General features: G+C 42.6%; 1 protein-coding gene across 1 annotated transcript in view; it reads right to left on the bottom strand.

Moving 5' to 3' along the window:
* LOC135553107 (calsyntenin-2-like) overlaps positions 1–23,331 on the bottom strand; it is a 509,523-nt gene that overhangs the window by 268,338 nt on the left and 217,854 nt on the right. The gene's annotated exons all lie outside the window — the stretch shown is intronic.

A 23,331-nucleotide genomic window follows, 5' to 3' on the forward strand; every position in this document is an offset into this window, starting at 1 on the left:
GCCAGGCAGAACATGGTGAAGACAGGGAGAGATTGGGGGGTGGAAGGGATAGTGAGGAGGGTGGAAGGAGATTTGAGGGGGAGGATGAAGAGGAAGGAGAGGAAGTGGGGGCAGCATGCTGCTCGGGAGAGGTGGAAGGGGGGTTTAGGGCTGGGTGTCATTTAGATTTGTAAGGGGATAGATTAGGGACAGGGAGATGGGAGGGAAGATGCTCCCCTGAGGTTTTGTTTGGGGTTTATGTTTAGTTAAATTAGTTTAATAAAATACCATTATTTGAGTATGTATGAAAATTATGAGTTGTAAAGAATGAATGGTATTGAAGATAATAGATAATTTTTTATAAAAAATAAACAAATAGGGCTGTTTCGGTTTGTCACGTTATGTTTAGTGTTTTGTATTGTTCGTGTTTATCTTTTATTAAAGATGTATCGAACTAACCACGCTGCAGTTTGGTCCTCTCCTTCGACGGAAGAAAACCTTAACAGGTCAGCTATTTAGTTAGCTTTTTGCAGCCTTATGGCATGGGGATAAAAGCTGTTCAGGAGCCTGTTGGTGTCAGACTTGGTGCAACGGTACCACTCGGTGGAAGCAGAGATGGACCGTCTATGGCTTGGGTCTATGGCCACTCACTACTTGTAGCTGTATACTATATTTGTTATCTGTACAGTTTGTGGCTGTATTGAAACAGTTATCTGAACACTGTGAATTTGGGCGATCAATGAGTGACACTATACGTGATAGGTTAGTGTGTGGCATGCACAGCGAGGTAATTCAGAAACGAGAGTAACTGAGAGTAACTTAACATTGCAGAGAGCAATAGAAGTGAGTAAGTCAATGGAAATGGCAAATAAAGACGCACAACAGCTAAGTGCATCAACCTAAGTGCATAAGGTGTCTATGGAGTTTAAAAAACAAGGCAGGAGGTGGGAAGCCATGCTATCGCTGTGGGAAACCAGGTCACCAAACAGTGGAGTGTTGGTGCAAAGATTTACACTGGAGAAGTTGTGGAATAAAGGGTCACATCGAATGTGCATGTAAAAACAAAAAGAGACAATCAAACAAAAGTACTGAACAAAGGAAAAGCGACTTCAGGAAGTACAAAAAGAAAGAGCATAAAATGAAGCACACAGAGGATGAACAAAGTGATACCCTGTCTGAAGGGGAAGAATCTTTGCATGTTATGTCAATTTCAGACAATGGATACGGATACTGGGTGACACCACTACTGGATGGAAACGCAGTACGGATGCAAGTGGACACTGGAGCAGCCATATCTTCGCTGTCTGAGGCTGTATACAAGGAGAAACTACATCATCTCACACTACAGCCCACAAAGATGACGCTGAAAACATACACCGGTGAGATTGTTCCAGTGAGAGGAAGCGTGATTGTTACAGTGGAGCTCAACAAACAGAAGGTAAAGATATCACTCTACATTGTGAAAGGCAACCATCCAGCATTGCTAGGACGCATGTGGCTGGAAAATATCAAACTAAACTGGCAGGAAATTCACATGGTTGCAAAAGAGGTCACAAACCTACAAGGGATATTGAGGAAACACACGGATGTGTTCAAAGGAGACCGTGGCAGTATGAAGGACATAACAGTTAAACTGACCGTGAAACCAGACAGCAAGCCAAAATGCTTTAAAGCTAGACCTGTCGACCTCTTTTCTGGTTTAGCTGGAGGACAAAAATTCAGTAAAAATTCAGTAAGAATTCGAGGAGCCTGCCTGTTACGCGAATGCAGTAAGAAGCCAATGTAAGTTGCAAGCTAGCATTAAACTTAATAAATCATAATCACTAGTTATAACTAGTTATAACTACACATGATTGATGATATTACTAGTTTATCTAGCGTGCCCTGCGTTGCATATAATTGATGCAGTGCGCATTCGCGAAAAAGGACTGTCATTGCTCCAACGTGTACCTAACCATATATGCCAATGCCTTTCTTAAAATCAATACACAGAAGTATATATTTTTAAACCTGCATAATTAGCTAAAATAAATCCAGGTTAGCAGGCAATATTAATGTTACGGATACAGTTTTCCTGTGTGTGTGTGTATCCTGTGTGTGTGTTTCTTTTCTCTCCTTCTCCCCTCACAGGTGAAAATCATCACTCCCCAATCAGTCAACAATCAATCATCAATCAGAAGACACACCTCCTCCTATTTCCTAACCTATCACAGTTCCTTCCCCATGGTTTAAAAAACCCATCATTTGTTTGTTCTAGAGCTCAATCTCTCTGTAAATGCCATGTCTGTAGGTCTCTGTGTTTCACTCTCGCTTTGTGTCTTAACCTCTCTTTTGTTTAAGCACCTCACAGCACTTTGTCACCACCTGTGAGTATTGTTTTTGGTTATGGTGTCTGTTTGTTGCTGGTGGGAAAAGGGGGAAACCAAGACAAGTTGCCCATGGGCATACACTACCCGTAGGTGAACTTTGTTAAATACACTAGTTAGAACTGGGCGGACCACCCACTGTATTTTTGGTTAGTTAGTTAGCTGTTGTTAAAGTAGGCTAGTCTAGCTTAGGGGTGTTTTTGAATACTTATTGTTTCTTTCCTTGGGTCCAGCTCAGCCCCTTTTCCTGCTCCCCCCATTACCGTGTGTTTATAAATAAACCTGGAGTTTGACGGTAGATTTCTGTTGTCGTGGTTATTTCGTTCACACTTTTACTTTGTCACAATAATAATTTGCATGAGTTATGTTACGGGTCTCATTACCATCCCCCCTAGACTGTCGGGCCAAAAGGGATTCGTAACATAAGTGGAGCCTCGTCCGGGATCTGTCATAACTGACACCCATGCCGCTTATGTAGATTGTTGTAGTTGTATAGTTCAGTTTTGAGCGTCATAGCTGAAGTAGCATTAGTGTTTGCTATTTTCTTTGGCACTTGTGAAGTAGTGTAAAATGACTACTTTTGATTTGAAATCTTTTTTTGATAACCCTTCGTGGGAGGTTTTTGACAAATGTCGTAGAGTAGATTTAATGACCTTGGCTGACCATTATTCAGTATCGATTCCGCAGAGTTTAGTTAAGGCGGAGGTGAAACGACTAGTATTAAATGTATTGTTGGAAGAGCAGGTGCTTGTGTTACCGCTGCCTGAGCCTACTACCCCTGTAGCGGATGTTGCTGCTCCTGTAAGACCATTGGTGTCTGATAATGAGGGAGAGGCTAAAACACCAGCCACATTGTCCCGTTTTGATCCACTCTCCCCACTGTCAAATGGTGATGCCAGAAGGGATGTCTGTTTAGCACAGTTCCAACTGGAGGTGGAAGAGAGAGCCCAAATTAGGCGAGAGACTCTCCAGTTGGAGATGTGTAAAATAGAGGCAGAAAAAGAACGAGAACAACGGCATTTGGAGATGTGTAAAATTGAGGCAGACAGAGACCAAAGGCAGTTGGAGTTCAAAATGCTCCAGATGGAACTTGAGGCAGAGACAGCGAGGCTAGCCTCCGGTCCTACTGTGCCTGTTTGTGAGCCGTCCTCACCTGCTGTGTCCTCAAACACGTTTGACATTAGTAGGCAGATTGCCTTAGTACCTTTGTTCAGAGAGTCAGAGGTTGACTCCTATTTTTGTGTATTTGAGCGTATAGCCGTAGCATTGAAATGGCCTGAAGAGGTATGGTGCCTATTACTTCAGTGTAAATTAACTGGTAAAGCCCAAGAGGTTTTGTCAGCGCTACCTCTGGAGGACAGTTTGAATTATGAAGTGGTCAAAGCTACTGTTCTTCGTGCCTATGAGCTTGTGCCTGAGGCATACCGACAGAGATTTAGGTCTCATAGAAAGTCTTCTAGTAAGACTTATGTGGAATTTGCTAGAGACAAGGGAAATCTGTTTGATAAATGGCATGCTGCTAGTAAGATAACTGATTTCAACTCTCTCCGGGAGTTAATATTGTTGGAAGAGTTTAAAAATTGCTTACCCGAACGCATTGTAGTTTACCTAAACGAACAGAAAGTATCCTCCCTGGCAGAAGCGTCTGTGTTGGCAGACGAGTTTGTGTTGACGCACAAGAGTGTGTTTTCGGCTCAAACTGAGAGTAGAGCCACTGAGTTTCCTACCTTTAGCCCTAGTCGGCCAGCAGTAGTATGTCAAGCACGCCAGAAGAATGAGCGTCCATGTTTCTATTGTCATAAAGTAGGACATATGATTAATGATTGCTTCCTGCTTAAACGCAAACAAGGGATGCCTCTTCGTGCCAAGCCACCAACAGGTGTTGCTCTAATTCGTACGGTTGTGAGGTCTGCAACAAAACAGGTGCCTCAGGGTAACTGTAGTTTGAAAGTCTCAGTCCTCGACCGCAGTTATGAACCATTCATTTCCGAGGGGTTTGTGTCCCTAACGAATGACGAAGCGTCTCAGCGTCCGGTTAAAATCCTTAGAGATACTGGTGCGGCGCAGTCGTTTATATTGTCTGATGTGTTGCCCTTATCTGACGATACATACTGTGGTTCCAGTGTGTTATTGCAGGGTATTGAAATGGGTTTTGTCCCAGTGCCATTGCACTTTGTGAAAGTACACTCTGAGTTAATCAGTGGAATATTCAGAGTGGGGGTACGCCCTATGTTGCCAGTGAAAGGTGTGACCTTTATAATGGGTAACGATATTGCCGGAGGAAAGGTAGTACCCGTATTGGAAGTATTGGATAAAAGTGACCACTCTCTCTCTCGAATGAGCTGGCACAGAATTATCCACATGTGTTCCCCGCTTGTGCTGTCACTCGTGCTCAGGCACGACAAGAGGGTGATGAGATAGATTTGTCGAACACTGTTCTGTTCAAAGAGGTTGATCAAGAGGATGGATTGTGTGATACCTCTGAGAAGCTGATCACCTCTAACAAACAGCCCAGGAAAGAATCAAAGAATGTTGAACTTATTGCTGATGCAATACAGTTACCAGTCTCTCGTGAGCAGCTGATTGCTAACCAAAAGGTTGACAACAAGCTTGCTAAATGTTTTTCTAGTGTTGTCTCATTGGAAGATGTGAAGAAGAAGAACGTGGCTTACTTCATTGATGGTAATCTCCTCATGCGTAAATGGAAATCCCATGTTGACGCGGATGGAGATTGGAATGCTGTTTACCAAATAGTGATTCCTACAGCCTTTCGACAAAATGTGTTATCCCTTGCTCATGATCACCAGTGGTCTGGTCATTTAGGAATCACAAAAACTTATGATCGGATCCTTCGACATTTCTTTTGGCCGGGTTTAAAACAAGATGTGGCTCAGTTCTGTCGGACATGCCACACATGTCAGATAACAGGAAAACCAAATCAGGTTATTCCTCCCGCTCCTCTTTGTCCCATACCTGTCATAGGTGAACCATTCGAGCATGTGGTGGTTGATTGTGTTGGACCGTTACCAAAGACAAAATCGGGAAACCAGTTTTTGTTAACGATAATGTGTATGGCTACAAGATACCCCGAGGCCATTCCTCTGAGAAGGATTACAGCCCCGGTAGTGAGTAAAGCCTTAATAAAATTCTTCACGACATTCGGGTTACCTAGGGTGGTACAAAGCGATCAAGGTACCAATTTCCTATCCAAGCTCTTCAGGCAGGTGTTAAAATCCTTGTCAATTACGCACCGTGTGTCAAACGCCTATCACCCAGAGTCTTAGGGTGCACTTGAAAGATGGCATCAGACACTGAAGTCTATGCTACGTAAATATTGTTTGGAATCTGAGAAAGATTGGGATGAGGGAGGTCCTCTAGTTTTGTTTGCTGCTCGTGAAACTGTGCAGGAGTCCCTAGGTTTCAGCCCGGCTGAACTGGTGTTTGGTCACACAGTGAGAGGACCAATGAAAGTCCTTAAAGAACAGTTCTTGTCCCAAGAGTTGTGTACCAGAGATGAGAATGTGTTGGACTACATTAGTCGCTTTCGTGAGCGCCTACACCAAGCTTGTGCTCTCGCAAAGGAAGCTCTGTCTTCCTCACAGAGGAGCATGAAAAGACACTATGAAAAAGAGGCTGTTTCTCGTCCACTACAGCCAGGTGACCAAGTACTGGTGTTATTACCTGTTCCAGGATCTTCACTGTCAGCTCGTTTCTCCGGTCCTTATTTAATTGAAAAGAAAATAAGTGAAACTGACTATGTGCTTCAATCTCCTGATAGACAACGCCAATCTCGTGTGTGTCACATTAACATGTTGAAAGCTTACCACACCCGACCCATCACACAGTTAGAGAGTTCAAAAACAGAGGGAGGTACTGCTGTCTCCTCTGCTACTACTGCTATGATAGTGGACTGTCATATTGATGATGTTGATGGCTTGGAGTTGCGCAATACTCAGCAGCAGTGTGTTAGATTGCCCAACTCAGAAATGCTGCTGTCTATCCAATCCGGTCTGGTTCATTTAACGGATGAACAGGCCAATGATATTGTGAGGCTACTACACAGTTTTCCATGTCTCTTTAATGACGTTCCTACTCGCACAAATGTGTTGGAACATGACATTAATGTTGGAAATGCTACACCTATCAAGCAACACCCATATCGTATCAACGCTTCCAAGAGGAAGATAATGAGGGATGAGGTGAGATATTTGTTGGAGAATGACCTGGCTAAGCCAAGTTCAAGCCCTTGGAGTTCTCCTTGCATTTTGGTTCCTAAACCTGATGGTACGTCCAGGTAATGTACGGATTATCGAAAGGTAAATTCTGTCACAATGCCAGATTCTTTCCCGTTACCCCGACTGGACGACTGTATCGACACTATTGGTGCTGCTAAGTATGTAACTAAGTTAGACCTCTTAAAAGGTTACTGGCAGGTTCGGTTAACTTCACGTGCTTCTGAGATTTCTGCCTTTGTGACCCCAGACAACTTCCTACAGTACTCAGTCATGGCTTTTGGGATGCGAAATGCACCAGCCACCTTCCAACGACTGGTTAACTCCGTATTAGCTGGCGTTCCTAATTGTAGTGCATACCTTCATGACCTAGTGATTTATTCGTCTGAGTGCTCAGATCATGTTGACTCGCTAAGGGTAGTATGTGAACGGTTGGCAGCTGCTTCTCTAACCGTGAACTTGGCAAAGTGCGAGTTTGGGAAGGCTACTGTTACCTATCTCGGTAAAGAGGTTGGCCATGGAGAGGTGCGCCCTGTTGATGCCAAGGTCTTGGCTATAACTGCATTCCCTGCACCTACCACCAGACGAGAGCTACGCCGCTATTTAGGGATGGTTGGCTATTACCGTAGCTTCTGTAAAAATTTCTCTGCGATAGTTGCTCCATTGACCGATTTGATTAGTCCGGCTAGATCATTTGTGTGGTCCCCTGAATGTAAGAGAGCTTTTGAATCAGCGAAAGCACTCTTATGTAGTACACCTGTACTTGCTGCTCCAGATTTTGAACAACCGTTCAAACTTGAGGTAGATGCTAGTGCCAGAGGTGCTGGTGCTGTTCTACTGCAGCAGGACAAGAGTGGAGTGGATCATCCCGTAAATTTAATAAATGTCAAACAAACTATGCGACAATAGAAGAAGAAGCTCTTGCTTTGTTGTTGGCTCTGCAATACTTTGAAGTATATATTGGTTCCAGTGCCCTTCCCGTGATTGTATGTACTGACCATAACCCCTTAGTTTTTCTCCACCGAATGTACAACCAGAACCAGCGCCTTATGCGTTGGGCGCTGATTGTACAAAATTATAATTTGGAGATCCGCCACAAAAAGGGTTCTGATAATGTGTTGGCAGATGCTTTGTCTCGTGTGTGAAAATGATTTCTGTATGTTTTGCAAGGTTGTTGCTTTGTTGTGAGTATTCATAGAAATACTGTAGTCGCAACCCCTAGGGTTGCTCTTTTGAGGGTGGGAGTGTTACGGATACAGTTATCCTGTGTGTGTGTATCCTGTGTGTGTTTCTTTTCTCTCCTTCTCCCCTCACAGGTGAAAATCATCACTCCCCAATCAGTCAACAATCAATCATCAATCAGAAGACACACCTCCTCCTATTTCCTAACCTATCACAGTTCCTTCCCCATGGTTTAAAAACCCCATCATTTGTTTGTTCTAGAGCTCAATCTCTCTGTAAATGCCATGTCTGTAGGTCTCTGTGTTTCACTCTCGCTTTATGTCTTAACCTCTCTTTTGTTTAAGCACCTCACAGCACTTTGTCATCACCTGTGAGTATTGTTTTTGGTTATGGTGTCTGTTTGTTGCTGGTGGGAAAAGGGGAAAACCAAGACAAGTTGCCCATGGGCATACACTACCCGTAGGTGAACTTTGTTAAATACACTAGTTAGAACTGGGCAGACCACCCACTGTATTTTTGGTTAGTTAGTTAGCTATTGTTAAAGTAGGCTAGTCTAGCTTAGGGTTGTTTTTGAATACTTATTGTTTCTTTCCTTGGGTCCAGCTCAGCCCCTTTTCCTGCTCCCCCCATTACCGTGTGTTTATAAATAAACCTGGAGTTTGACGGTAGATTTCTGTTGTCATGGTTATTTCGTTCACACTTTTACTTTGTCACAATAATAATTTGCATGCGTTATGTTACGGGTCTCATTACCATCCCCGCTAGACTGTCGGGTCAAAAGGGATTCGTAACAATTTACCAGGTGAAATTGTGTCACTTCTCTTGTGTTCATTGCACGCAGAGTCAGGGTATATGCAACAGTTTGTGTCGCCTGGCTCATTGTGAACTAATTTGCCAGAATTTTACGTAATTATGACATAACATTGAAGGTTGTGCAATGTAAACAGGAATATTTAGACTGATGGATGGATATTTAGATAAAATACGGAACGGTTCCGTATTTCACTGAAAGAATAAACGTCTTGTTTTCGAGATGATAGTTTCCGGATTTGACCATATTAATGACCTAAGGCTCATATTTCTGTGTGTTATTATATTATAATTAAGTCTATGATTTGATAGAGCAGTCTGACTGAGCGATGGTAGGCATCAGCAGGCTCATAAGCATTCATTCAAACAGCACTTTCGTGTGTTTTGCCAGCAGCTCTGCTGTTTATGACATCAAGCCTATCAACTCCTCAGATTAGGCTGGTGTAATGATGTGATGTGAAATGGCTAGCTAGTTAGCGGGGTGCGTGCTAATAGCGTTTCAAACGTCACTCGCTCTGAGACTTGGAGTAGTTGTTCCCCTTGCTCTGCATGGGTAACGCTGCTTCGAGGGTGGCTGTTGTCGTTGTGTTCCTGGTTCAAGCCCAGGTAGGATCGAGGAGAGGTACGGAAGCTATACTGTTACACAGGCAATACTAAAGTGCCTATAAGACCATCCAATAGTCAAAGGTATATGAAATACAAATGGTATAGAGAGAAATAGTCCTATAATTCCTATAATAACTACAACCTAAAACTTCTTACCTGGGAAAATTGAAGACTCATGTTAAAAGGAACCACCAGCTTTCATATGTTCTCATGTTCTGAGCAAGGAACTTAAACATTAGCTTTCATACATGGCACATATTGCACTTTTACTTTCTTCTCCAACACTTTGTTTTTCCATTATTTAAACTAAATTGAACATGTTTCATTATTTATTTGAGGCTAAATTGATTTTATTGATGTATTATATTAAGTTAAAATAAGCGTTAATTCATTATTGTTGTAATAGTCATTATTACAAATACATTTTAGAAATTGGCCGATTAATCGGTATTGGCTTTTTTTTGTCCTCCAATAATCGGTATCGGCGTTGAAAAATTGTAATCGGTCGACCTCTACTATCTACAGATGCATGTGGAACAAGAGTCACAAGAACTGTTGACCATAGTTACTCACAAAGGACTGTGCTTGTACCGGAGGCTTCCTTTTGGAATCACCTCAGCTCCGGCCTTGTTTCAGAGAGCTATGGACCAGGTACTGAGGGGGCTCACTGGGGTCCAATGTTACCTCGATGATCTACTCATCACCAGGAAAGACGAGCAGGAGCACCTGAGAAACCTGAACGCTACACTACAGAGATTGGACGATTACGGTCTGAGGGTCCGGAAGGACAAATGGGAGTTTTTCCGGCCCTCTGAGTACCTGGGCCACATCATCGACAGTTCGGGGCTCCACAAGGCGCCATCGAAGGTGAAGGCAGTTGCGGAAGCTCCATCACCACAGAACGTGAGTCAGCTGAGATCATTCTTAGGACTACTGACATACTACGCAAAGTTTTTGCCAAACCTAGAGAAACATGTTAAAGCCCCTGCATGAACTATTGAACAAAAACCAAACAGTGGAAGTGGACAGACTGATGTGAGGAGGCCTTCAAGAAAGTGGAAACAGCCTTAGCTCAGTCAGAGGCCCTAAACCACATCAACCCCAACTTGCCATTACATTTGGCATGTGATGCATCACCTTATAGCATTGGTGCGGTTGTCTCACACATCATGCCATCAGGTGAAGAAAGGCCAATTGATTTTGATATAGGGGGTGCTCTTTTACTTTTTGGATAAAAACACGTTCCTGTTTTAAACAAGATATGTTGTCACGAAAATATGCTCGACTATGCATATAATTGACAGCTTTGGAAAGAAAACACTCTGACATTTCCAAAACTGCAAAGATATTGTCTGTGAGTGCCCCAGAACTAATGCTACAGGCGAAACCAAAATGAAATTTCATACAGGAAATGCCCAGATTTTGAATGCGCTGTGTTCCAATGTCTCCTTATATGGCTGTGAATGCGCCAGGAATGAGCCTACACTTTCTGTCGTTTCCCCAAGGTGTCTGAAGCATTGTGACATTTGTAGGCATATCATTGGAAGATTTGACCATAAGAGACTACATTTACCAGGTGTCCGCTTGGTGTCCTCCGTCGAAATTATTGCGCAATCTCCAGCTGCGTCCACTTTTCCATTAGGTTCAGAGGAGAAAGGCAACTGCCACGAATGATTTATCATCGAATAGATATGTGAAAAACACCTTGAGGATTGATTCTAAACAACGTTTGCCATGTTTCTGTCGATATTATGGAGTTAATTTGGAAAAAAGTTTGCCGTTGTAATGACTGAATTTTCGGGTTTTTTTCTTAGCCAAACGTGATGAACAAAACGGAGCGATTTCTCCTACACAAATAATATTTTGGGAAAAACTGAACATTTGCTATCTAACTGAGAGTCTCCTCATTGAAAACATCCGAAGTTCTTCAAAGGTAAATGATTTTATTTGAATGCTTTTCTTGTTTTTGTGAAAATATTGCCTGCTGAATGCTAGGCTTAATGCTATGCTAGCTATCAATACTCTTACACAAATGCTTGTGTAGCTATGGTTGAAAAGCATATTTGGAAAATCTGAGATGACAGTGTTGTTAACAAAAGGCTAAGCTTGTGAGCCAATATATTTATTTTATTTGCGATTTTCATGAATAGGTAACGCTGCGTTATGCTAATGAGCTTGAGGCTACGATTACGCTCCCGGATACGGGATTGCTCGACGCTAGAGGTTAAGTAAAGCCGAGAGCAGTTATGCACAGATAGAGCGTGAAGCACTTGTGTTTGGAGTTAAGAAATTTCATCAGTTTCTCTTTGGCTGACAATTCACACTGCTGACAGACCATAGACCCCTCACCTCCATCTTTGGTCCACACACCGGCATTCCGTCGCTTGCAGCCAGCCGCATGCAGCGATGAGCGTTACTGTTATCTTCTCACCAGTACGATATCAAGTACAGAAGGTCTGAGCAGCACTGCAATGCAGACAGTCTCTCAAGGCTTCCCTTACCTGTCTCACACACTGAGCACTCCCAGGCTGAAATCTTCTACTTCAAGGAAGTGACGAACGCCCCAGTTGCATCTGTCCAAGTGAAAAAGTTCACCCACCCTGATCCAGTGATGTCTGAGGTCGTGGACATTGTCACTCGTGGAAAAGAAGGAGAGATGTCGGACAGCCTACAACCTTACCTAGTGAGGAGAAACAAACTCACAGTTCAGTTTGGATGCTTGCTATGGGGTTTTCTAGTCATCTTACCACCGCCACTGAGAAGGCAGGTGCTTGAAGAACTCCATTCAGGGCACTGTGGCATGGTGCGAATGAAGGAGATTGCACGCAGCTACTTTTCTTGGCCAGGTCTGTACGCAGCTATCGAAAACAAGGTCAAGTCATGTTCTGCATGTCAAAAGATGAGGAACATACCTCAGCTAGCGCCACTACACCCATGGGACTTCCCAGAGGAGCCTTGGCAGCGAGTCCACAGACTATGCAGGCCCACCGGAGGATCGTATGTTCTTAGTTGTAGTTGACGCACACATCAAATGGCCTGAGGTCACAGTGATGAAGAGCACCTCAGCGAAGAGAACCATCGAAGAGCTACGGTCAATCTTCAGTCGCTTCGGCTTGCCAACGCAACTCGTTAGTGATAATGGCCCCCAACTGGTGTCAGAAGAGTTCTGGTCATTCATGGAAGGAAATGGAATTCAGCACATCAAGTCAGCGCCATATCACCCTGCAACAAACGGCCTCGCTGAAAGGTTTGTCCAAACGATGAATCAATCTCTAAAATCATCACCAGGGAACGGCTCCCTCAATAGGCGTCTAAACACCTTCCTGTTAACCTACAGAAACACTCCCCACGCTACAACCAAAGTGGCACCCGCGTCAGCCATGATGAAAAGACAGCTTCACACGTGACTCGACCTCCTGAGACCTCCAAAGACGAGACAAGTTGTACAGACACGGGTGGAGAGTCAGAGCAAAGCAAAAGACAGAAGCTTCATAGCTGAGGAGAGAGTTCTTGCTTGGAACTACTGCAAAGGTCCAAAGTGGATACCAGCCACAGTGGTTGCACAAACAGGGCCTGTGTCCGACACAGTTCACACACCAGAAAACATCATCTGGAAGAGACACATGGATCAACTATTGCCAGGAACCAACCTCAGAGATGACTCCTGTCAAGTGACAAACCATGATCAGCTACTGGATACCTACCATGACTACGAGCCATCACCTGAACATCCACTGCAGCAACCTTCAAATGTGGAAAGTGCTCCAGACTCACCTGAACCAGCCAGTGCCTACTCAGGGTACTGTTGCACCCCAGTCTGGGCATACACCATCACTACTCACTCAGAGACAGTGTGACTGTAGACTCACCTGTACGTCGTCATTACCCTGCAAGAGAAAGTCGACCCCCTGACAGGTTTTCTATTTAGTTCAGACAAACCTCTGACAACGGGGCAGAATACACCCCAGGGTTATGTCTGGGGACGGAGGCAGTCTACCCTCTACCCCTTTTTTAGAAAAGGATATTCTGAAATGATCATATAATTACATTAAGAGAACTTATTCAAAAGAAAACAATAGGCAAAACAGTGAATATTTGTTGCTGTATTGATATTCTAGTGGTGTCCCTTTAGGGCACCTGTAACCCACTCTTGCTTTACCTACGTTGAAATGTTTGGAATGTGCTTCCTGTGAAACGCATAAAAAATGCCCACGTTAATTTATACTCCAGTCTCATGTCCTGTCCTTATATTAGTTGTATAAGTAATACAGTGTGCTATACAACAGTAGCGTTGCCTTTAAATTGTTTAACTTGGGTCAAATATTTCAGGTAGCCTTCTACAAGCTTCTCACAATAAGTTGGCTGAATTTTGGCCCATTCCTCCTGACAGAGCTGGTGTAACTGAGTCATGTTTGCAGGCCTCCTTGCTCGCACACAATTTTTCAGTTATGTCCACACATTTTCTATAGGATTGAGGTCAGGGCTTTGTGATGGCCACTCCAATACCTTGACTTTGTTGTCCTTAAGCCATTTTGCCACAACTTTGGAAGTATGCTTGAGATCATTGTCCATTTGGAAGACCCATTTGTGTCCTAGCTTTAACTTCCTGACTGATGTCTTGAGATGTTGCTTCAATATATCCACATCACTTTCCTTCCTCATCATGAGGCAATCTATTTTGTGAAGTGCCCCAGTCCCTGCTGCATCAAAGAACCCCCACAACATGATGCTGCCATCCCCGTGCTTCACGGTTGGGATGGTGTTCTTCGGCTTGTAAGCCTCCACCTTTTTCCTCCAAACATAAATGGTCATTATGGCCAAACAGTCCTATTTTTGTTTCATCAGACCAGAGGACATTTCTCCAAAAAGTACTATCTTTGTCCCAATGTGCAGTTGCAAACCGTGGTCTGGCTTTTTTAATAGTTGTTTTGGAGCAGTGGCTTCTTCCTTGCTGAGCGTCCTTTCAGGTTATCTCGATATAGGACTCATTTTACTGTGAATATAGATACTTTGTATCAGTTTCCTCCAGCATCTTCACAAGGTCCTTTGCTGTTGTTCTGGGATTGATTTGCACTTTTTGCACAAAAGTATGTTCATCTCTAGGAGACAGAACGCATCTCCTTCCTGAGCTGTGTGATGGCTGCATGGTCCCATGATGTTTATACTTACGTATTATTGTTTGTGCAGATGAATGTGGTACCTTCAGGCGTTTGGAAATTGCTCCCAAGGATGAACCAGACTTGTGGAGGTCTACAATTATTTTTCTGAGGTCTTGGCTGGTTTCTTTTGATTTTCCCATGATGTCAAGCAAAGAAGCATTGAGTTTGAAGGTAGGCCTTGAAATACATCCACAGGTATAGGTACATCTACAGGCTTCTAAAGCCATGACATCAATTTCTGGAATTTTCCAAGCTGTTTAAAGGCATAGTCAACTTAGTGTATGTAAACTTCTGACCGACTGTAATTGTGATACAGTGAATTATAAGTTAAATAATCTGTCTGTAAACAATTGTTGGAAAAATTACTTGTGTCATGCACAAAGTAGATGTTAACAAACTATAATTTTGGCAAGTCTGTTAGGACAAGAACTACAAAAATCTCTGAAACTGGAAACACTTATCTCCCTCACTAGCTTTAAGCACCAACTGTCAGAGCAGCTCAAAGATTACTGCACCTGTACATAGCCCACCTATAATTTAGCCCAAACAACTACCTCTTTCCCTACTGTATTTAATTAATTAATTTTTTTATTTTGCTCCTTGGCACCCCATTATTTTTATTTCTACTTTGCACATTCTTCCACTGCAAATCTACCATTCCAGTGTTTTACTTGCTATATTGTATTTACTTTGCCACCGTGGCCTTTTTTTGCCTTTACCTCCCTTATCTCACCTCATTTGCTCACATCGTATATAGACTTGTTTATACTGTATTATTGACTGTATGTTTGTTTTACTCCATGTGTAACTCTGTGTCGTTGTTTGTGTCGAACTGCTTTGCTTTATCTTGGCCATGTCGCAATTGTAAATGAGAACTTGTTCTCAACTTGCCTACCTGGTTAAATAAAGGTAAAATAAAAAAACAAATGTATGGAGTGGTTGAAAAACGAGTTTTAATGACTCCAACCTAAGTGTATGTAACCTAATGACTTCGACTGTAGTTCTGTAATTTTATAAAACAAGCAGACAACAAGAAAATTGCATTTGAAAAGGTCCAGTTTTTTCCGTGAGCCAATGGGGAAACCAAGATAACCACGGGCTGTTTTCTCCCGAGGCTGGCGCTGCCGCCGGCATTCTATCTAACATTGTCTGGGAGAATAACCAGAACTGGCAGCTTGAGAAAAATATTTTAGCTTACAGTATTTATTATGGCAAATTAAGCAGCCCATATTTAGTGATCACTTGTAGACTAGCACAGGAAAGCAGCGCCACAGATGAAAGGAGAAACTAGTGATCAAACCTGAGTTAGTAAGTAGACTGACTATCTTTGGTATACTGTGCCCTACAACAATCAAACAAATGGTGAGATTTTTTTTCATGAAAGTAATGCAAAGTAATATAGAAACTATTGTAAACTCGGTGGTTCGAACCTTGAATGCTGATTGGCTGACTGTTGTGGTATATCAGACCGTATAGCACAGTATGATAAAACAGTTATTTTTACTGCTCTAATTTAGTTTGTAACCGGTTTATAATAGCAATAAGGCACCTCAGGGATTTGTGGAATATGGCCAATATACCACGGCTAAGTGCTGTATCTGTGCATAAGAACAGCCCTGAGCCGTGTATTCGTCATATACCACACCCCCTCTTGCCTTATTGTTTAAATATAACATGTTACTTTCCACACAAATTAATATTGTAAAGTAACGAGTTACTTTTGTTAAATGTAACGAGAAATATATAGTATATTACTTTTTCAAGTAACTAATGACAACTTCACCCACTTCTCCTTCTTCTGTGGTTAACTAACCCGTCAGGAGACAAAAACACGAGTTGGTAGAGAGAGAAAAATATCTAATTAGAAAGACGATTTGGCTCATCTGTGTGGTTCAGTGAGAAAGCAGATTGCGTTTCAGTACTTCATAAATAAATGAGTTTGGGAACAACGGCATAATGATGTCTCCTTTGTCCCTGTGCTCAGGACAGGGTCTACAGAATGCTACAGTACACTTCTGGCCATAACTACAGACCAATTATAGTGCAACTCTGGTATGTAGAACAGGCAATGGAAGCTGTTTCACTGAAGTTGGCCAGGATCTTATCCAAAAGCATTCTGAAACAGCAATGTTTCCATCCACAGCTGGAATGAAGGCGAAAGTATTGTCTCTAAAGGGTTAAGGAATATAGCGTCTCTACAATGCATTCGGAAAGTATTCAGACCCAATGACTTTTTCCACATTTTTTTACGTTACAGCCTCATTCTAAAACAGATTTAAAAAAAATACTCAGTCTACTCACAATAACCCATAATGACATAGTGAAAAAAACAGAAATACCTTATACCTTATATTCATAGGTATTCAGACCCTTTGCTATGAGACTCAAAATTTAGCTCAGGTGAATCCCGTTTCCATTGATAATGCTTGAGATTTTTCTACAACTTGATTGGAATCCACCTGTGGTAAATTAAATTGGTTGGACATGATTTGGAAAGACACACACCTGTCTATATAAGGTCCCAAGGTTTACAGTGCATATCAGAGCAAAAAACCAAGACATGAAGTCAAATAAATGGTCCATAAACTTCCAACACAGGATTGTGTCAAGGCACAGATCTGGGGAAGGGTACCAAAAGATTTCTGCAGAATTGAAGGTTGCCAAGAACACAGTGGCCTCCATTCTTAATTGGAAGAAGTTTGGAACCACTAACACTCTTCCTAGGCCTTTATAGTAGAGTGGCCAGACAGAAGCCACTCCTCAGTAAAAGGCACATGACAGCCTGCTTGGGGTTTGCCAAAAGGCACCTAAAGGACTCTCATACCATGAGAAATAAGATTCTCTGGTCTGATGAAACCAAGACTGAAATAATTGGCATGAATGCCAAGCGTCACGTCTGGATGAAACCTGGCACCATCCCTATGGTGAAGCATGGTGGTGGCAGCATAATGCTGTGGGGATGTTTTTCAGCAGCAGGGACTGGGAGACTAGTCAGGATCGAGGGAAAGATGAACAGAATGAAGTACAGAGAGATCCTTGATGAAAACCTGCTCCAGAGCACTGAGGACCTCAGATTGGGGTGAAAGTTCACCTTCCAACAGGACAATGACCCTAAGCACACAGCCAAGACAACGCAGAAGTGGCAGAGTGGCCCAGCCAGATCCAGGACTTGAACCCGATCGAATATCTCTGGGGAGAAAATATCTGTGCAGCGACGTTCCCCATCCAACCTGACACAGCTTGAGAGGATCTGCAGAGAAGAATGGGAGAAACTCCTCAAATAAAGGTGTGCCATGCTTGTAGCTTAATAGCCAAGACTCAAGGCTGTAATTGCTTAAAAAAGTACTGAGTTAATGTCATATCAGTTTTTTATGTACAGTGCCTTGCGAAAGTATTCGGCCCCCTTGAACTTTGCAACCTTTTGCCACATTTCAGGCTTCAAACATAAAGATATAAAACTGTATTTTTTGTGAAGAATCAACAACAAGTGGGACACAATCATGAAGTGGAATGACATTTATTGGATATTTCAAACTTTTTTAACAAATCAAAAACTGAAAAATTGGGCGTGCAAAATTATTCAGCCCCTTTACTTTCAGTGCAGCAAACTCTCTCCAGAAGTTCAGTGAGGATCTCTGAATGATCCAATGTTGACCTAAATGACTAATGATGATAAATACAATCCACCTGTGTGTAATCAAGTCTCCGTATAAATGCACCTGCACTGCGATAGCCTCAGAGGTCCGTTAAAAGCGCAGCGAGCATCATGAAGAACAAGGAACACACCAGGCAGGTCCGAGATACTGTTGTGAAGAAGTTTAAAGCCAGATTTGGATACAAAAATATTTCCCAAGCTTTAAACATCCAAAGGAGCACTGTGCAAGCGATAATACTGAAATGGAAGGAGTATCAGACCACTGCAAATCTAATCTACCAAGACCTGGTCCCTCTAAACTTTCAGCTCATACAAGGAGAAGACTGATCAGAGATGCAGCCAAGAGGCCCATGATCACTCTGGATGAACTGCAGAGATCTACAGCTGAGGTGGGAGACTCTGTCCATAGGACAACAATCAGTCGTATATTGCACAAATCTGGCCTTTATGGAAGAGTGGCAAGAAGAAAACCATTTCTTAAAGATATCCATTAAAAGTGTAGTTTAAAGTTTGCCACACGCCACCTGGGAGACACACCAAACATATGGAAGAAGGTGCTCTGGTCAGATGAAACCAAAATCGAACTTTTTGGCAACAATGCAAAATGTTATGTTTGGCGTAAAAGCAACACAGCTCATCACCCTGACCACACCATACCAAACATGGTGGTGGCAGCATCATGGTTTGGGCCTGCTTTTCTTCAGCAGGGACAGGGAAGATGGTTAAAATTGATGGGAAGATGGATGGAGCCAAATACAGGACCATTCTGGAAGAAAACCTGATGGAGTCTGCAAAAGTCCTGAGACTGGGACGGAGATTTGTCTTCCAACAAGACAATGATCCAAAACATAAAGCAAAATCTACAATGGAATGGTTCAAAAATAAACATATCCAGGTGTTAGAATGGTCAAGTCAAAGTCCAGACCTGAATCCAATCGAGAATCTGTGGAAAGAACTGAAAACTGCTGTTCGCAAATGCTCTCCATCCAACCTCACTGAGCTCGAGCTGTTTTGCAAGGAGGAATGGGAAAAAATTTCAGTCTCTCGATGTGCAAAACTGATAGAGACATACCCCAAGCGAAATACAGCTGTAATCGCAGCAAAAGGTGGCGCTACAAAGTATTAACTTAAGGGGGCTGAATAATTTTGCACGCCCAATTTTTCAGTTTTTAAATTGTTAAAAAAGTTTGAAATATCCAATAAATGTCGTTCCACTTCATGATTGTGTCCCACTTGTTGTTGATTCTTCACAAAGAAATACAGTTTTATTTCTTTATATTTGAAGCCTGAAATGTGGCAAAAGGTCGCAAAGTTCAAGGGGCCGAATACTTTCGCAAGGCACTGTATAATACATTTGCAAAAATGTATATACAATGGGGCAAAAAGTATTTAGTCAGTCACCAATTGTGCAAGTTCTCCCACTTAAAAAGATGAGAGAGGCCTGTAATTTTCATCATAGGTACACTTCAACTATGACAGACAAAATGAGGGAAAAAAATCCAGAAATTCACATTGTTGGATTTTTATTTTTTATGGTCACCTACAAACAAGCAAGATTTCTGGCTCTCACAGACCTGTAACTTCTTCTTTAAGAAGTTCCTCTGTCCTCCACTCGTTACCTGTATTAATGGCACCTGTTTGAACTTGTTATCAGTATAAAAGACACCTGTCCACAACCTCAAACAGTCACATTCCAAACTCCACTATGGCCAAGACCAAAGAACTGTCAAGGGACACCAGAAACAAAATTGTAGACCTGCACCAGGCTTAGAAGACTGAATCTGCAATAGGTAAGCAGCTTGTTTTGAAGAAATCAACTGTGGGAGCAATTATTAGGAAATGGAAGACATACAAGACCACTGATAATGTCCCTCGATATGGGGCTTTAAGCAAGATCTCACCACGTGGGGTCAAAATGATCACAAGAATGGTGAGCAAAAATCCCAGAACCACACGGGGGGACCAAGTGAATGACCTGCAGAGAGCTGGGACCAAAGTAACAAAGCCTAGCATCATTAACACACTACGCTGCCAGGGACTCAAATCCTGCAGTGCCAGACGTGTCCCCCTGCTTAAGCCAGTACATGTCCAGGCCCGTCTGAAGTTTGCTAGAGAGCATTTGGATGATCCAGAAGAAGATTGGGAGAATGTCATATGGTCAGATGAAACCAAAATATAACTTTTTGGTAAAAACTCAACTTGTCGTGTTTGGAGGACAAAGAATGCTGAGTTGCATCCAAAGAACACCATACCTACTTTTTTATTTATTTCACCTTTATTTAACCAGGTAGGCTAGTTGAGAACAAGTTCTCATTTGCAACTGCGACCTGGCCAAGATAAAGCATAGCAGTGTGAACAGACAACACAGAGTTACACATGGAGTAAACAATTAACAAGTCAATAACACAGTAGAAAAAAAGGAGAGTCTATATACATTGTGTGCAAAAGGCATGAGGAGGCAGGCGAATAATTACAATTTTGCAGATTAACACTGGAGTGATAAATGATCAGATGGTCATGTACAGGTAGAGATATTGATGTGCAAAAGAGCAGAAAAGTAAATAAATAAAAACAGTATGGGGATGCGGTAGGTGAAAATGGGTGGGCTATTTACCAATAGACTATGTACAGCTGCAGCGATCGGTTAGCTGCTCAGATAGCAGATGTTTGAAGTTGGTGAGGGAGATAAAAGTCTCCAACTTCAGCGATTTTTGCAATTTGTTCCAGTCACAGGCAGCAGAGTACTGGAACGAAAGGCGGCCAAATGAGGTGTTGGCTTTAGGGATGATCAGATGAGATACACCTGCTGGAGCGCGTGCTACGGATGGGTGTTGCCATCGTGACCAGTGAACTGAGATAAGGCGGAGCTTTACCTAGCATGGACTTGTAGATGACCTGGAGCCAGTGGGTCTGGCGACGAATATGTAGCGAGGGCCAGCCGACTAGAGCATACAAGTCGCAGTGGTGGGTGGTATAAGGTGCTTTAGTGACAAAACAGATGGCACTGTGATAAACTGCATCCAGTTTGCTGAGTAGAGTGTTGGAAGCAATTTTGTAGATGACATCAAAGTCGAGGATCGGTAGGATAGTCAGTTTTACTAGGGTAAGTTTGGCGGCGTGAGTGAAGGAGGCTTTGTTGCGGAATAGAAAGCCGACTCTTGATTTGATTTTCGATTGGAGATGTTTGATATGAGTCTGGAAGGAGAGTTTACAGTCTAGCCAGACACCTAGGTACTTACAGATGTCCACATATTCAAGGTCGGAACCATCCAGGGTGGTGATGCTAGTCGGGCATGCGGGTGCAGGCAGCGATCGGTTGAAAAGCATGCACCTTGTGAAGACTTACAGAAAATGTTTGACCTCTGTCATTGCCAACAAAGGGTATATAATTAACAAAGTATTGTGATCAACTTTTGTTATTGACCAAATACTTATTTCCCACCATAATTTGCAAATAATTTCATTAAAAATCTTACAATGTGATTTTCTGGATTTTTTTTTTCATTTTGTCTGGCATAGTTGAAGTGTACCTATGCTGAAAATTACAGGCCTCTCTCATCTTTTTAAGTGGGAGAACTTGCACAATTGGTGGCTGACTAAATACTTTTTTGCCCCACTGTAAACCTGTTTTTGTTTTGTCATTATGGGGTATTGATCAGGGGGAAAAGTACAATGTAATACATTTAAGAATAAGGCTGTAAAGTAACAAAATGTGGAAAAATTCAAAGGGTCAGAATACTTCCCGAATGCACTGTATATAATGTGTACTATAACTGATCACATATTGAGTTTGAGTGGTAGCATGAGAGATGGGTGAAGAGACAGAGAGAGAAAGAGAGAGAGAGAGAAAGCAATTTGAGGCACTGTCCAGGAGTCAAAGTCCAGTCCTCCACAAATGGCAGAGCACATGAGGGATGGTTTTTAATTACCAGTCAGAGAAATTGAGAAAAGGAATGAACGAGTCGAAAGAGGAGAGGCATTGGCCTGCCTCGGAACAGACCTAATATTTCTCTCTCTCGTAATTTTTTTTATGAATCTGTTTCTTTTTAATTAAGTTTTTCAAGCTTCGTCTTTGAACTCCTGGGTTCTGAAGGAATATAGAGACAGCGGTACCTGTTCAAAACATCTATTAGTATATTAAAAGCAACCCTCTAGCCTCTCCCATCTTTTCCTCCACTCATTAACTTAGTTTTCAAAGGCACAAAGGGTCTTTAGGGCATCTCTAATCCAACATGTTTTTTTTCTACATCTTAATTCATAATCTTTAATCACTCTAAATTAACATGCCAGATAGGTACCATAGGTATACTCTGTGACTGAAAATATGTTAATTCAATGAATTGAATCACTGGCGGGACAAGTTAATACACTGTCAGGGCTGAAACACAGTGGCTTCAATGTTGGAATGCCCATTTGAATGTTCCAACCATCTCCAGTGGAACCAATGACTAATGGAATGGAATTTTGCTACACAAGCCCATATTAGGCTACACTCCATCACATTACAAAACAATAAATCATCACTGTCACACCCTAATCTGTTTCACCTGTCTTTGTGCTTGTCTTCACCCCCCTCCAGGTGTCGCTCATCTTCTCCATTAACCCCAGTGTATTTATAACTGTGTTCTCTGTTTGTCTACTGCCAGTGTTTTTCCCCTTGCGCATGTCTGTTTCTAGTCCCTGTTTTCTAGTTTTCCCGGTTTTGACCATTCTGCCAGCCCTGACCCTGCCTGCCGTTCTGTACATTGTCACATCACACTGGATTTATTGACCTCTGCCTGCCCTGACCCTGAGATCGCCTGCCATTCTGTACCTTTTGGACTCTGATCTGGATTACCGACCTCTGCCTGCCCTTGACCTGTGATTTTGCATGCCCCCGTTCTAGTAATAAACGTTGTTACATTGACACTGTCTGCATCTGGGTCTTCCCTAAAATATGATAATCGCTATACATTAATTGACACATAATGCAGGTTTAATACTATGCTAATGTTATCTATCCATCATCCACTCCTAGTCTGCTGTATGGTGAGGAGGAGCCGCTATCCGCTAGGTGCTACCCGCTAGGCGCTACCCACTAGGGTAATGAGAGGCTGTTTAATGCTCTCTATCCACCATTCAGCCCTAGCCTGCTGTATGGTGAGGAGGAGCCGCTAACCGCTAGGCGCTATCCGCTAGGCGCTATCCGCTAGGCTAATTACAGGCTGTTTGTCATTAGCAGTGTGTGGAGGAGTGTTACGCTAGCTCTCTGTCTCCCATTCAGACCGACAGCACGACGGAGGCTAATTAATCACAACACATTAGCCCCACTGTGTGTTCGCTCGTATCTGTTTACTCGGCGT

This window comes from Oncorhynchus masou, chromosome 13 (assembly GCF_036934945.1).
Source record: "Oncorhynchus masou masou isolate Uvic2021 chromosome 13, UVic_Omas_1.1, whole genome shotgun sequence".
Taxonomy (NCBI): Eukaryota; Metazoa; Chordata; class Actinopteri; order Salmoniformes; family Salmonidae; genus Oncorhynchus; species Oncorhynchus masou.